The sequence below is a fragment of the Furipterus horrens genome, unplaced genomic scaffold (assembly GCF_987537825.1).
Source record: "Furipterus horrens unplaced genomic scaffold, mFurHor1.1.pri manual_scaffold_1, whole genome shotgun sequence".
NCBI classification, from domain to species: domain Eukaryota; kingdom Metazoa; phylum Chordata; class Mammalia; order Chiroptera; family Furipteridae; genus Furipterus; species Furipterus horrens.
Genome location: NW_028327171.1, coordinates 107,734,499 through 107,751,846, shown reverse-complemented (window position 1 = coordinate 107,751,846; position 17,348 = coordinate 107,734,499).

Below are 17,348 nucleotides of genomic sequence, written 5' to 3'. Positions count from 1 at the left end.
TTGCCTCTTTGACTGTCAGTCCTTCTATATTTGTTCAGGGGATGAATTATATATCTAATACCTGTAAGGCACCACTTCCTAAATAGGGGCCATCTCTAACCTCTTCAGCTTCAAGTTCTCTTTCTTATGTGAACATCTATAGCAATTAGTCCCTGTAGAATTCTTTTGAATATGACAAGTCATGTATTATTATGGAATGTTTATATCTTTTGTTTAGTTCTCTTCATGCTAAAATTTTTGTACCTACAACCACATTGAAAAAAAAAAACTTCATGGGAAGGACATGCCTAATGCCTTTATTTCCTCATAGCAGTGGTTCCAGAGCTGGATGATAACAAAATCCTTTTGGGAGCCTCATTTATAAAATAATGCATGCCCCACTAGTCCCACAGCTCAGCACCTGGGTGGGCTCAGGGAATTTCTGTTTTTATAAAGCTCCCCAGGTGTTTCCAATGTCAGCCAGATTTGGGAATCAATCTTGGTTGCTTTTTCACTACATAATTATTTCTTTGATGTGTGTATTAGGAAAGATTATTCAAAATTAACAGAAACCAACTCAGGCTAGCTGAAGAAAAAAAAAGTAGGAGATGATATTCAGTATTTTCTTGATTCCAAGGTACCATAGACTGTAAGAGTCATATTACTTTATTGTTTCTCAAGGAAAAAGCACTTCTTTTAATATACACAATTTTAGAAAAAATTATAAATTATAATTTTATTCAAAAATTGTGTACCACTTTCTTTATTATGATCAGAATCAAAATACTAAGGTCCTCCTGAACTGTGGTTGTCTATCAGAGTTACACATGATTTTAAGATGAAATGCTGGTTTTCATAATCTGTGTTCATGATTTTAAAAAATATATATTTATTTATTTTTAGAGAAAGAGGGGATGAGGGGGAGAATGAAAGGGAGAGAAACATCAATGTGTGAAACAGCAAACATCAATTGGTTGCCTCTCACTCACCCCCAACTAGGGACCTGACCCACAATCCAGGCATGTGCCCTTACCAGGAATTGAACAAGCAACCTTTCACTTCATGGGATGACACCTAACCAACTGAGTCACACTGGTCAGGGCTGTGTTCATGATTTTTTAATTCCTTGAATTCATCCTTGAATCCCTGGGATAAATATTTATTTGGTCATGACATGTAGTTTAAAAGAAAGAAAGAAAAAACGCTGTTGGCTTTGACTTTCTAATATTTTATTGGACTTTTTTATTAATGGTCAGAAGTGAGGTCGAACTATTAATTGTCTTTGCTCTTCTTGGCCAATTTTGTATGTGCCTACAATTTTGATTGCCACCTTTAGTACCCTTAGGATTGACAGAATAATTCAGAAAAATGTTAAAGTATACCAGGATTTTATCTACATTACCTTTAGGTTAAACACAGAGTTCTCCACACACTGCCCCCCCCCCATAAGTAAATACTATAATATTGCTAAAAGTTAAGTATCCTCTCCTGATAGTTAACTGAAGGCTTTGAAAAAAATTATTGTTCAGTGTCCAATGATGATCTCTTCCACATCAATCAATCACACCAACTTTTTCTAACATGAAGAGTTTGGGCTTTATTCTGACAGATTTGGCAGTTTTTACTGTCTTTTGATTCCATTACTTGTCAAGTGGCAGGCATTGTTTTAGGTACACAACAAATTTTCTTTTCAATGCTGCATCATAATGGAGTCTTTCTGAAGACATTTTTCTTTCTCATTAAAAAATATTGAGGTATAATTGACATACAAAAAATTTACCCGTTTTAGTATACAATTCTGAGTTGACAAACATGAGTCATACTAACACTACCACAATCAAGATACAGAACAGTTCCATCACCCACCAGAATTGTCTTATACACTTATGCAGTTACCTCTTCACCAATTGAAGGTCCTGAGAAACACTCTGTGATTCTGCCTTTTTCACAATGCCATGTAAATGGAATCTTACATAGCCTTTTTAGTTTGCCTTCTTTCATTTAGCACAGTGTTCTTGAGATTCATCCATGCTATTGGGTGTATCAATAGGTTCCCTTTTGGTGCTGAGTATTATTTCACTGTGTGTAAGTACCACAATAGGTTTATTCACCAACTGAAGAACATTTGGGTTGTTTCCGGTTTGGGGTGATAATGAATAATTACATGAACATATATTTTCATTTCACTTGGGTAAATACCTAAGAGTGGGATTGCTGGGTGTTATGGTAAGTATATCATAATAAAATACCACAGCGGTTTCCAAAGTGGCGGTGCCATTATGTATTCTCACTAGCAATGTATGAGGATTATAGTTTTCACATCCTTGTTGGCACTTAGTATTTATCAAATTTTTAAATTTTAGATATTCTAGTAGATATAATTTTGTCCTTGTGATTTTAATTTGCATTTCAATAGTGGCTAATGATGCTGAGCAACTTTGTTATTTGGCTTATTTGCAATCTGTGTGTTGTCTTTGGTGAAGTATCTTTAAGTCTTTTGCCTCAGTTTTATTGATCCTAATGATTGAGATTTGAGATAGAATTCTTTTTATATTCTGGACATGAGTCCTTTATTGGATACATGTTGGCAAATATTTTCTCATTGTCTAGTTTTTGCCTTTTCATGCTCTTAAGAGTCTATTATTGCAGAGAAGTTTTCAAATTTTAAAAGTATATTCTTTTGGTTTTGTATCTATGAAATATTTACTTAATATGAGGTCATTAAGTTTTGCTCCAGTACTTTCTTTGCAATGTTTTATAGTTTTAGGTTTTATATTTAGGACTGATCCATTTTGAGTTTTTTTGTTTTTGTTTTTGTTTTTTTACAAAGTACAAGGTATAGAGCTGTTTTTTTTGCATATCCATCCTCTATTGAATTGCTTTTGGATCTTTGTTGAAAATCAATTGAGCATGTATATGTTGATCTATTTCTGAATATTTTGTTCCATTAGTTTGTGTTTATCCTTTCAGCAGTACCACACTATTTATTATAACTCTTTTACTGATTTGAGAGAGAGAGAGAGAGAGAAACCTCAATTTGTTATTTATGCATTCTTTGGTTGATTCTTATCCTGTGCCCTGACTGGGGATCAAAACTGAAACTTTGGCGGACTGGAATGAACTACCCAGACAGGATTGCTTATTGTAACATTATCAAAGTTCCAAAATCAGGTGGTATGAGTCCTTCAACTTAGTTCTTCCTTTTCGAACTTGTTTTGGCTATTCTAGATCTTTGCCTTTTATATATATTTAAGAATCATCTTATTGTTTTCTTTGTAAAATCCCCCTGGAAGTTTGATTGGTATTGTATTGAATCTATAGGTCCATTTGGGGAGAATTGACATCTTAACAATACTGGATCTTATAATACATAATAAGCTATATCTGTCCTCTTGCTTAGGTCTTCTTTGATTTTCTCATCAATGTTTTATGGTTTTTAGCTTATAAATATTGACCACATTTTGATAGACTTATAGCTATGTATTTCATTTTTTTGATGCAATTGTAAATGGTACCATTATTCAAATTCTGATGTTCAATTAATTGTTCATTGCTAGTATGTGAAAACACAATTTATTTGTTATTTTAATGTACTAAAAAATTTAAATCAGAGAATAAAGTAAAGCAAAATATGTGCCACAGGATCTGGAAATTAATATAATTTAGCATATAATATATAAAATAGTATATAATTATTGGTAGTTAACCAACAAATAAAAATATATAATTTTTAAAATTTAGGAGGCTGGGATATAGAACCCATTTTCATCCCTTGTCTACCTCTTAACTATTTCCCTGAGCTTTTCTGCTTTCTAACAATTGACTTTTATATATTGTTCTTATATCTTGTGAGCTTCCTAAACTCACTTATTGGTTCTAGTAACTTATTTGTGGGTTCTTAGGGATTTTCTGCATCAGTAATCATGTCATCTGTGAATAAAGACAGTTTTGTTTTCAATCCAATTTGTTTGATTTTTTATGTTTCTTGCCTTATTGTGCTGGTTAAGATTTTCAGTATGATGTTAAGGAGCAGTGGTGAAAATAGACATCATTGTCTTATTTTTAATCTTAGGAGTTAGGTATTCAGTCTCATACCATTATGATTGATGTTAGCTATAAGGGTTTTGTAGTTGTCCCTTATCAGGTTGAAGAAATTCCCTTCTACTCTTGCTTTGTTGAGTTTTGTTTTGTTTTTTATATCGTAAATGGATAATGATTTTTTTCAAGTGTTTTTTTTTCTTGATATATTGATATGATCATAATTTTTCCTTCTATGAGTTTGCAAAGTTAAAAAAATCCTTACCTGAGGTTATGTTTATTGCTTTTAGAGAGGGAGAAAGGGAGAGAGAGAGAAAAATGGGTTAGTTGCCTCCTGTACATGCCCTGATGGAGTATTAGGCTTGAAATCTAGGTATGTACCCTGATTGGGAGTCAAATCTGCAAACTTTTGGTGTATGGGATGATGCTCCAACCAACTGAGCCACCTGGCCAGGGTAGCACACACTTTCTTAAAGAGTAAGTTTCTTAGTTTGTTCAGTCCACTATAATAAAATACTGTAGTCTGGGTAGCTTATAAATAACAGAATTTATTACCTCAGTTATGAAGGCTAGGAAGTACAATATCAAGGCACTAACATGCTTACATTTTGGTGAGACCCTTCTTCCTGTTCAGAGCTATCATCTTCTCATTGTATCCTCACATGGTGGAGGGTGGTTAGGGATCTCTCTGAGCCTCTCTTATAAGGTGTTAATCTCATTTCATGAGGGTTCCATTCTCATGACTTAATCGCTTCTCAAATATCTTTCTTCCTAATATCATCATCTTTGGGGGTTAGGATTTCAACTTGTGAATTTTGGTAGGACACAAACATTTAGAACATGGCAGCCAGATAGTAAATATTTTAGGCTTTATGACCTATAAGCCGCTCTTCAACTCTCTACTCAACTCTCATACGGTTTCTACTCTGTCTCAACTCTGCCATTGTAGCATGAAAGCACCCATAGACAATACATCAATGAATGGGCCTTGCTGTGTTCCAGTAACTATTATTTACAAAAACAGACTGCATAGTTTGCTGACCTGTGATTTATTCTGTTGATATGCTGAATTACTTGAATTGATTTTCAAATGTTTAACCAGCCTTACATTCCAGGAATAAACTCAAATTGGATGTGATATATTATTAATATTTTTGTACATTGCTGGACTCAATTTGCTAACGTTCTGTTGAGGTTTTTTGTTTTTATGCTCATGAAGGACATTGATCTTTTTTTCCTGTAATGACTGTCTTATTTTGGTGTTAATATATATTTTGGTGTTAATAATAGGTTGCTAATAAAATGAGTTGGGAACTGTTCTCTTCACCTCTGTTTTCTAGAGGACTTTGCATAAGATTATTATTTATTCCTTACATTTTTGGTAGAATTTGCCAGTAAAGTCATTTGAACATGGAACTGTTTGTTTATTTATTTATTTATCTACTTATTTATAGGATGGATTTTAACTACAAATTAAACTCTTTAATAAATATAGGGTTTGTCAGGCTATCTGTTTCTTCTTGATTTCTGATAATTTTCTTAGGGGGTAATTTGTTTATTTTATTTAACATGTGGAATTAATGGACTAATATTTACTTATTAACCTTTAAATGTTTTTAGGGATTGTTGTGATGTCTCCTTTTTTATTCCTGATATTTAGTTTGCATCCTTTTTACTCTCTGTTAGTCTAGCTAGAGGTTTGTCAATTTTATTGATCTTTTCAAATGACCAGCTTTTGGTTTCATTGGTTTTTCTCTGTTATTTTTCTGTTTTCAATTTCATTGGTTTCTTAATTTTTCTTTGTTATTTTTCTTCTGCTTGCTTGGCTTACTTGTTCTTCCTTTGCTTAGTTTGCTGAAGTAGAAGCTTAGATCATTGATCCAAGACCTTCTTTTCTAGGATATTTGGATTGGGAAGGGGAACGTAGAAGTATAGAACCAGTATTTCTACATTCAAGCATTTATTATGAAAGCTCTAGTGAAAGCTTGTGCCAGATTCTCCCACAGTTTCCTGAAGCTTCTACCTGGGAATGGGACCAGTGGGAGGAAGGAGCAGAAGTCATACTTTGGACTGCTTTTCTCATGGAAGGCATTGGCCTGGTCTTCCAGCCATGATAATCTGATACCCTAATGCTCATCTGCCTCCCAATCTGGAATGTAGAATAGAGAGTAGAGGGTGTTGGAGTTGCTGCAGTTTTATGGCAGAAAGGGCTCTTTCCCGATAGTTTAGACCACAGGTGGGCAAGTTTTTCCTGAAAAGATCCGTAGTAAATTATTTTCAACTTTACAGGCTATATCATCTCTGTTAAAAGTATTCAACTCTGCCATTGTAGCATGAAAGCAGCCATAAATAATATTTAAATGAATGGGCATATCTGTGTTTCAATAAAGTTTTACCTACAAAATACAAAATAGGCTGGATTTGGACATAAGTTTGCCTGCCCCGGCTTTAATCTGCTAATATGGTGACTTACATTGATTGGTTTTCAAATGTTGAACCAGTCTTGCAATCCCTGTATAAACTCCACTTAGTTTTAGAGCATCTGTTCTGTACCTGGCCCTGTCTTTGCTTCTTAGCTTGTGTTGTCACAGAGCTGTGAGCTTCTTAGGATCAGGACCACAATAGTACCATCTCTTATCGCCAAGCAAGCATGTAGTTGATAGCTAGGAAATAGTTGTACTGAATGGAAACATCTGGTGTCCATGGTGCCTCTGCTGAATTCCCTTCATGGCCCTATTAGGGGCCCAGAGGAAGTGGGGGTGGTGTGGAAGAGTTGGGCCCAAGTGCTGCCCACTGCAGGCATAGGCCGATCTTTCATTTGGGAGACCATTTTGGAAACATGACTTAAGTTTGGCCTGTGGGACACTGCTTTCTAATTACTCTCTCTTTTTCCTGAGGGTTGTGGTTGGCACAGTGGCTGCCAGGCCCAGGAACTCAGGCATCCGGATGCCAGCCCAGTGTTGGTGTTCTGAAAGGGTTTGACTGACGCCTTTCCAGGGCCATGGTTTCCTCTTACAGAGGAATGTGCCTGTGTGTGGAGGAGGTACAGTAGGAGGGGCCGGTCCAGCTGGCTCCTGAATGTGAACATTCTTTTTTTAATTCTTAATTTTTATTTTTTAATCCTCACTCGACATATTTTCATTGCTTTTTAGAGAGGGAAGAAGGGAGAGAGAGAAACAGAGATGTGAGAGAGAAGCATCGATTGGTTGCCTCCCATATGCACCTGGGCCAGGGACTGAACACACAACCTAAGTATGCATCCTGACCGGGAATTGAACTTGCAACCTTTGGGTTCCGGGATGATACTCCAACCAACTTAGCCATACCAGCCAGGTCATGAGCACTCTTGACCTTCATGTCTGTGGTGAGCTTTGTGCTGACCACATAGTGCTAGGGCTACATGGTACACGAGACAGATTCTCTACAGGCAGATTGCAGAGTCCATCTCAGCTACTTTTTCTCATTGATTGGGAGAGCTGGATGTGTAGATGATAGGAAGTGTCTGGGCTTTGCAGCTAACAGACCGGGATTTTTTTTATATAAACACTTAAAAAATCTATTTTATTTACTTATTTTTAGAGAGAGGGGAAAGGGGAGGGGAGAAAGAGAGGGAGAGAAACATAAATGTGTGGTTACCTCTCATGTGCCCCCCAATTGGGGACCTGGCCTACAACCCAGCCATGTGCCCTGACTGGGAATTGAACCAGCAACTTTTTGGTTCACAGGCCAGTGCTCAATCCATTGAGCCACACCAGCAAGGGCTAACAGACCTGGATTCGAATCCTGGCTCAACAACTTATTAGATCAGTGACCCCAGGAAATTATTTAACTACTCTGAACTCATTTCTAAAATGAAGATGTGTATAACATCCCAGCATGTGAGGGTTACATTAACCCCACACTCCCTCCCCCGATAGGGGGAGAGGAGGAGGGGCTTTGACGGATATAAAGCAGGGAGTAGTAGGTAAATCTATAGTGAAATGTAAAACAAATGGCAAACATAATGGGGAAATCCGTTAGAAGACTGGGGTGTGGAGAGATGGCATCGGTCACTTCTCCCTCCTCAGATACCTCTGGACTGAAGGGCGGGCAGGGTGACTCAGGGGCTGAGTCTCTGATCTTGCTCTGGGTGATGCCTTGGATTGTTTGGCCCTTTTGTCTTTCATTATTCAGCCTGGTTCACTGGGAGGAAAACAGGGTCCTGGGTGGTGCCAGACCCTGGTTAGTGGAACCTGATGCAAAATTGTCTGGGATTTGATGGTGCCAGGTCCCTAGGACCTGGAGACAATAGTGACCTTCCTTTATATTTGTATAGGCCCTCACTGCTGGCAGAACATGTTTATACAATCCTTACAACCCCTCAGTGAGGGAAGGGTGAGTAGCATCCCCTCCAAATGCCATCAGAATGCCCCCACTTCTTTGTGCGTTCTAGGGTCTCTGCTTTCCTTTGCCAAGGTTCCAGACCACCCGGGTACAGCTTTTAGGGGATGAAGCCTCTCCCTTTCTTGCAGAAAGTCACCAGTTGAGGAAAGTGCTGCTTCTAGGCCTGCCCTGCACACCCTCTGAAGAAACCAAACCAGATTTTACCAGAGAGCTCATAAAACTTGCTGAGGATCAAGAATTAGATATAATTCTAACTTTGTCACTCTGAGACAAAATTATTGTACCTTAAAACAACATTAAATACAGATCTGCTTGTAATGCTCCTGGTTACAAAACAATCTTAATCCTCTACTACACAGAAGATACAATTCCAGCTGTTCAACTTGGCAGGCAAAATAGACTACAGTCAGACTCCTGCCAGATAAGATATCCAGTTATCAATAAGTGGCTGTACTTTACTTTTCATTTAATTAATGCTTTATATTTTACTTCATCTTTTCACACATTTGGCATTTAATCTTTGTCAGCCTTACAATGTTATTCTTGTTCTCATTTTATAGTTGATGGCCTAAGTCTTAAGGAAGTTAAGAAGAACTTGTCTAATTTAACGTGGCCACAGTGGAGTCACTACTCCAAGCAGAGGGCATAAAATAGAGGTCACTTGCCTCTTCATCTGTGACCTTGAACAGGTTTCTTTATCTCTAAAACCAGGATAATACAGCTATGCCATTGGTTTTTGTGAGGATTAAACAGGGTGATCCAAACAAAGCACTTGGTGTAGTGCCTGCCATATACTAAGGGTTTGGGGAATGCTAGATATTATGATGATGCTTTCTTTTAACTGTTCCACAATTAATATTTCCAGTTTTTATTCCACTATTATGAGTAACACTGCTATATTATCTTTGTCCAAATGGTTTCTTTTTTCTGTTGTGTCATTTCCTTGAATTATATTCCAAGAACAGCATTACCAGGTTGAAAAGTATGACCCTCTTTTTTTGCTTTGTTCCATATTGCCAAATAGCCTTTTAGTGTGATGATTCCCACTTTATGGGCTGCTATTAGATCCATGAGTGGTCTGTGCGTGGTACTTTCCTGTGACCTCTCAGCCCATCAATGGGTCGATCAGTCATTCTTAATGAAGGTAAAAAGAGGGATCCTAAATTGGTTGGAGCCAAACCTTGTAAAATCTGTTGTGCCTACAGCTAGTGGTAGACCAAGCTGGTCAGCAGACTGCTTTCTGCAGCGCTCCGCGGGAGGTCTTCGCATGTGCACTGTCGTTAGATCCGAAGGAGTGGTGCTGGGGGAGGTAGCAGCTGCTTCTGAGCTCTGGGGTTGCAGAAAGAAAGACTGTCTATGGGGAGCGCTGGTGGCTCCAGACTATATATGAGGCTGTTCTAATTTCTTAGGGTGGCTGTAACAAAGATACCACAAACTGAGTGGCTTAAAACAAAATATATTCTGTAACAGTTCTGGAGACCAGAAGTCTGAAATCAAGATGTTGACAGGGCCATGCTCCCTTTAAAGGCTTAAGGAAGTCTTCCTTTTCTCTTTTAGCTTCTGAGGATTTGCTGGCATTCCTTGACTTGTATATGCATCACTTCAATCCTTGCCTCCATCTTCACATGGCCTCCTCTCTTCTGTGTCTGTCTGTGTTCACATGGTATTCTCTCCATGTATGGGTACAAATTTCCCTCTTCTTTTGAGGACACCAGTCATTTGATTAGGACCTACCCTATTCCAGTATAACCTCATTTTACCTTACAAAGACTCTAATTCCAAATAAAGTCATATTCACAGGTTAGGGGTGTTCAGACTTCCGCATGACTTTATGAGGACACAATTCAACCTACAAAAGAGGGGCTAAGAAGAGAAAACGGAAAGTGTCCGTTTTCTGTATCATAGGCTGTATTGTGGTGGCAGTGTTGATGGAAATGTTAGGGACAGTAGTAGTGCCACTGATGGGAAGGCTGGCATTGTTTTATAGGGTCAGTGCTGCCTTTTTGAAAAAAAGAAAAGATTTTATTTACTTATTTTTAGAGAGAGGGAAAGAGAGGGAGAAAGAGAGGGAAAGAAACATCTATTGGTTGCCTCTCACACGCCCCAAAACGGTGACCTGTCCTGCACCTTAGGCATGTGCCCTGACCAGGAATCAAACCAGTGCCCTTTTAGTTTGCAAGACAACACTCAGCCAACCGAGCCACATCAGTTAGAGCACTGCTGCTTCTAGCCTTAGACTCCTCCACCCCGCCTGCGCTGGGAATTGGTCTCAGACTGTGTCTAGTGACAGTGTGGAACATCAAATACATCTGGGTGGGGTGATGCAGCCAAGAGAGAAAGAGCTTAGTTACTGAGGGGAAACGGTTCCCTAGGAGCCAGTGGAGAATGGGAAGAAGAGCACAGGATTGGGCAGATATGCAGATCTCATGTTAAGCCTTCGGCAATGTAGAATACAGGGCTTCAGTTTCGGGTGAGGGGTTGAGACTGAATAGCTTCTGAGGGCTCTTCCTGCTTTGGCTTCACACAATTCTTATTTGAGTTGACGTTTTAGAAAAGTCCATGCCCTTGATCCTAAGGATTGTCGTGAATCTGTCTGGGTTACAGTGTGTGGGCCCCTGACATGGGAAGGGTACTTAGTTGGGGTCAACCAGATGGGGCTTGCTATTTCCCATCCCAGGCCTTTTCAACAGGACTTGATTCTAGTCACCTTCTCTGTGAGACCTTTCCTGGGCACCCTTTCTAAAATTTCAACCCCACCCCTGATATTTCATGTCTCGGTTTCAGTGTTCTCCATATCCGTAGTCTCTGTCTTACAGCGCATGTATTTTATTTCCTTGTCTCACTTTTTGTCTGTTTTCTCCACTAGATAGTAAGCTCCTGGAGGCCAGAGGTTTTCATCCAATACTAAAAGAGTGACTATCATATACAAGGCACGCAATACATATTTGTTAAATGTTGAATAAATGAAGGTGAAGTAAACTTGATAAATGGTGTAAAGTTTTTAAAAGCTACCAGTTAATCTTTAAGGGGTGTCCCTCTTAGTTGGCTCCTGGCCCCCAGCCTAGCTTGCCCAGGGGCCTGCCATATGTGGCACCTGTTTTTGAAGGGATTGTTCCAGTTACCCATTGCTGGTAACAAGACCCCCCCAACTTAGCAGCTTATATTATGTGCAGCATAATAATATTAGTAATACATTATTTATTATGCTTAGGCATTCTATGGGTCAGGAATTTGAACAGGACATGGGGGCGGTAGCTTGGGTGACAACGGCTAGAAACTAGCACCATTTTGGAAATTTCTTCACTTACTATTTGGTTACTAGGCTGACATGACTTGAAGGCTGGGCTCAGCTGGGAGACATGCTATTAGCGTGCCCGCATGTGGCCTCTCCCTGTGGCTTGGGTTTCCTCACAGCATGGTGGCTGGGTTCTGAGACAGAGTGTCCCCAGAAGGAGCGTTTGGAGAATGAGCATTACATTAGAACCAGGTGGGACCTGTCTGGTCTTTTAGTACCTGACCTTAGTAGTCACAGGGCAGTCAAGTCAACACAGATTCAAGGGGGAAGGAACATAGATTCCCCTCTACTTTGAGGGGAGGAGAGTCAAAGACTTTGAAGGCATGTTCAAAAACTGCTTCAGGGATCCTATTATGCACTCACCAGCCTCAATCTGGAATGAAGCTTGAGTGAAATTTCTTGTACTGCCACTTTCAGATCAAGACTTACCATGGTTATGACGATTTTCCTACCTCATTCTTTTACTAATTGAGTTTCTTTAGGGCAGGGCCCTGACATTTTACTTTTGCAGCTCCTATCAGATTATCTGGCACATAATAAGTACTCAGTGAGCTAGAGAGTGAGTAAATGAACAAAAAATGGGCAAAGGGGGTAGGTGCTTTCTGCGTTGGCACAGCACTGCTAAGTATCTATCTTGAAGCATATCTATCAAGGCCAATGCTTTTCTGAACTACAGCTCACTCAGTGTAAAGCACTGGTCATATGCTATACTGCTAAGAAGAGAGTAAAAGAAGGGAAGAACAAGTAGGGAGTGAGGAGCTTTACCTTTTTTGTTTAGTGTCAGGGGATTTGTACCATGTCACATAAACCCTGGACAAGAACAGCCTGTCAAATAGGCAGGATATAGGTAGTCTAGATCTTTGGAATTGACTTGGGAATGGTGACATGAGTCATAAAGCTAGAGAAGAGAAATAGACTAAGTGGGGCAGGGAGAATTAGCCAGCATCATGATTAGAGTGCCTACTCTGTGCCAAATACATTTGGTTTTAGGCCTTACTGCCAGGCCTGCAGCTCACTAACTAGGTAAGCTCAAGCAAGTTACTTCATTTCTGTGCCTCATTTTCATCATCTGTAAAATGAAGATAACACCAGCCTTCCTGAATTAAATTAGACAATGAATTTAAGTCAGCATGGCATCTGACACTTACTAAATATGCAGAAAATGGCAGGTTAGACATTTTTATTAATATTCAGTATTTTAAGAATGTGGTTAGTGGCTGGAACAGAGGAGGCCCTCAGGGAAGCTTGGTGAATGAACACATGACCTCTGGAGACACAGAATTCTCCCAACGTAAATCACATAGCTGGGCAGCTTTAGAGCATGTGGCCAGGAAGTCAGAGTAAGATGCTAGGATCATGGATGGAAGCTGGTCTCTAAATACCCAAGGTGGCACAGGAGGCAGTCCAGATGCTGGTGCTGAGCCAACCTGGCCTTAAAGACTTCCTTGGGAAGGACGCAGACTGCTGGCCAAGATGCTGCATGGGGTCCCCACATGCCTGGATCTCTGCAGCAGGCAAGGGTGCTGCTCCTGCTGGGAGTGACAGAGAGCTCCGAGACAGTGAGTAAGACAGCACCCCTGCCTATGGAAGGGATGGCACCTTCTAGTGTGCTGTTTCCCAGTGGATCACAGAAACTCATATCTGTCTCTGGTTGTGATTAATTTTCCCTGCAATATCTATCCGTACTTCTAGAAAAGCCTGTTTAAATGAGTCTGTATTGTTAATGTTTTGAGTCCAGTCCACTCCGCATATGAACAGCATGCAGAGTCAATCAAGTAACTATTTGGTGACTGTTTACTGGGGACCAGACTCTGTGCTAGATTAGGATACTACCTGCCCTCCAGGTGCTCATGATCTGTTAGGCAGATGACACAGACACAGAGAGGTACATGGTAAGTGCCATATGTAGATGGCCAAACACATGAGATGACCAGAAGGTGGCTTGGGCAGAGCACATGAATACTTGACTTCTACCTGTGTTGTCAAACCAATAATAGACATTCAAGCCCTTTAGCTTTCCATCCAACCCCACCACCTCCTCCCTTTCAGGGGTGACAACTACCATTTGAGGGCTCACTGGGAGGGTGGCCCTTTTATTGAACTAACTCATTTGCCCATTCTGATGAATCTATGAGGTGAGATCTCTATGTGTTCCTGTATTTCAGACAAAGAAAGAGGGGGACAGAGACTCCAGGAGACTTACACACAGTCATACAACTGGAAGCGATAGAGCCAGGGCGTAACCTAGCAGTCTTGCTCCAAAGCCTACCTAGTTAGGCCCTAGGGGCAGGCTGGCTTATACTTTATGGCTCTCCTCTTTCAAATATAGAGCAGGAAGGAGGATTATTGACATTTCTTTCATAAACTTAACATATAATCACATAAAGTCCAGCCAGTTTTTAACTAAATATGGCCTCCTGTACATTTTGCCTTGGCACTAGTTCAGCTAAAATATTCTTAATTTCAGAAAAGGAGGCAGCAAGACTGAACCACAGTGTTTATTGACCAATTTAGACTGTCTCAGGGCACTGCTTTGAGGATCAGAACACTCTGGGAGTGAGTATTTTAACAATCGATGGCAAGATGATAGCATCTTGGGCTCAGACACAAGAATTATTCTCAGACAGGACTTTTTTCAGTGCCATAAATTCAACCAGCTGGATTCTTTTCCATCTTATTCAACCTCCCGAAGTCAAGAATTTTGTCTTTTATTGGGAAATCTGCATTTCATTGTATAGACAGAACACCATGTCCTTGGCTCAGTGGGTCTCCGAGAGAAGCCGGGTCTCACTTTTACTGCAGGCACTGGGTGTCCTGAGGGCTCAAATACCAGCAAGTCTGTTTCAAGCATGAAAGGTCAAAGACGGAGCAGTGCTCTGATCAAAGAAGGTGAGAGGCAAATTGTCCACCCCAGTGCAACTCAAGCCTTGGGCTTGAGAGAAAGAACCGCAGTCGATACAGCTGATAAGTAGGAGGAGCTGCTGCTCAGCAGCGTGGCTTCCACCAAGCTGCTGGTCAGGAGCCCTGTGCATGAGCTCTGCCATGCTGTCTAAGAAGGGACTGCAGAGTTGGAAGAAGGTTTTTTGTTCTTGTTTGTTTTTGTTTTTGTTTTTTTAAGGAAACGGGAAGAGAGGGGAAGGGAGGGAGAAAGAGAGGGAAAGATGTATCAATCAGTTGGCTCTTGCACGCCCTCAACTGGGGACCTGGCCTGCAACCCAGGCATGTGCCCTGACTGGTAATGGAACCAGTGACCTTTCAGGTCACAGGCCAGCGCTCAATCCACTGAAACACACCAGCCAGGGCAGAAGAGCGATTTTTAATCAGCATACCAGAAGTCATCGTCTGTATCATTGATATCCTTCAAAACAGTCCTCTTCACAGAGGACTATTGCTCAAAATGTTCTTGGAATTTTAGATTTAGAATAGTGTTTAAGGCTTGGTACAGTTCCTTCTTCCTTCTGAGGGAGAGTTTTTCTATTTATTTAGTTGCATCTGAAAACATTAATAATTCCATCCCTTAAAAATTTATTTCTGTATATGAACTTTTTTTCTACTATCCACAGGAAATTATTGATAACAATTTGATATCTAGACCTTACTAAAACCAGATGATATCAATCATTTAAATTTTTGTCAATCTAATGGATAATAAATGCTAACTCATTGTTAATTTAATTTTTACTTTCCTCTAGTAATATCGGGCATGTTTCCATGTTGTTTGGTGTTTTGTGAATTTTCTGTTCTAGTCCTTGGCTCAATTTTTTAGAAAACCATTTGTCTTTTTCTTCTTCAGTTACAGAAGCTCTTTATATGATAGTGATATTTGGACAGTCTTTTTTATATCTTGTGTTACAACATAGCTTCATCGTTTGCACATGGATTCGATTTTTGGAAATGGCTGACATGTGGCATGATTGAGTCAGGCTGAATTATATGTAAAGTTAGTTATATAATTTAATGAATACAATTGACCTGAGTGGTTTTGGGGACAGGCCAGCCGATATCTTACCTGGAGGGAGCAGAAGTGTGCAGGTGGACTAGAGAACTTGAGAATTACCTGCTAGCCCTGAGCATTCAGCTTAATGTGGCATCAGTCAGTATCTTGTATAGAGGGAACAGGAAATGTTGGCTAAAATGGTGATTCTGGTAAGTGGAGGTTATTTGAAAGGGCTACTACTCCAGCTAACCCTTATTATTAAATGAGTAAAATGTATTATGTGCTAAGGACCCTTTTGTTCCCTCCAACTGAGAAAGCATCCCTTAGAAGACAGTGTGTAGAAAGGTCAAAGAACACAGCCCTTTCACCAATCAAAACAGGGGTTGTCACAACCCAGTCCCCCCAAATCCTTATAACTAACTATGTATACATATAGATGTTTTATCCATCTTTTCTGGTCTATGCTGTGAGGCTATTTCTATAGTGGTTTAGAGTACAGCCATTGTATCAAACTGCTTAGTTTCAAATCTTAGCTCTGTCATCTCTAAGTCATGTGATATTTTTGTAAATTATAAAATTTCTCTTTCTCTTCTTTTTTTCATCTATTAAATGGAGATACTAGTACCTACACCTCATAGGATGTTGTAAGAATTAAACAAAACAATACACACCAAGCACTTAGCACTTCCGGTTTCAGTATGGGGTGGGAGAAGCATTTTGGTGACCTGGTGCCTATGGTTATTTCAGGCTGTCCAGGGAATGACTGAAGGGGCCAAAGGAGTGGGTGAAAGTTTAGAGCCTGTTCACATTTCTGGGGAACGAGCTCCAATTTTTCTTTCCTTAGTACTTTGAGGCCTTTCCTACTCTGGAAACCCCTCAGTTCTTTCAAGTTCCACTCTGCATTTTTCTGCCTATTATACCATCTTCAGGGCCAAGGCCAATACCACAGGATCTGGGCACCATCACAAGTGATAAAAATAAGGTTGACAAGCAGACAGATCCCCAGAGCTGCAGGAGCAGCAAGAAAACTACCAAATTTCAGGGCACTAACTGAGAAGGGCCCAGAATCTAATACCAGGAGGGACCCAAAAGTTCTTAGTGCCTCTGCATTCTGTCTGTAGCTGAGAGTTGTTGGGCCCTAGGCCCCAGAAGCACAAACAGCAGAATTGTGGTGGAAGGGGAAGTAAATACATACAGGCCAAGTGACAGCTCCAGCATAGGCTGTTGTATGCTGATGTTGTCTCTGTTTGAAAACTTAGGGCCATAGCCCATTCACAAGCAATTTCTTTATACCAAAAGATAGGTGCCCTCAGGTTACAAAGCAAAAACAGTATGGGCTTGGAGTCATATCCAAATTCAAGCTCCTGCCTGTGTGACCTTGAGAACGCACTGAACCTCTCTAAATTTGTTTCCTTTATTGAAAAAAGAGGATAACATTACCTATTTTGAATGACTAGCTGTTGTGAAGATTAAATGGGTGTGTAGAATGCATTGTCATACATATCAATGGTCTCCATTAAAAAAGAGTTGTTAAAAAAAAAACTGTTAAAAAAAAAGCTGTTATTTTCATTATCATTATCAATAAATATTTGAATGGGTAGTGTAGCTAAATGTTATATCCATCTGTTAGGATAGGCTTGGCAAAAGAAAAAACAAAAATAAGCATGCATATAAAGTAACCTCCTTGTGGCTAGTGCCAAGATGGTTGTGCCTTTT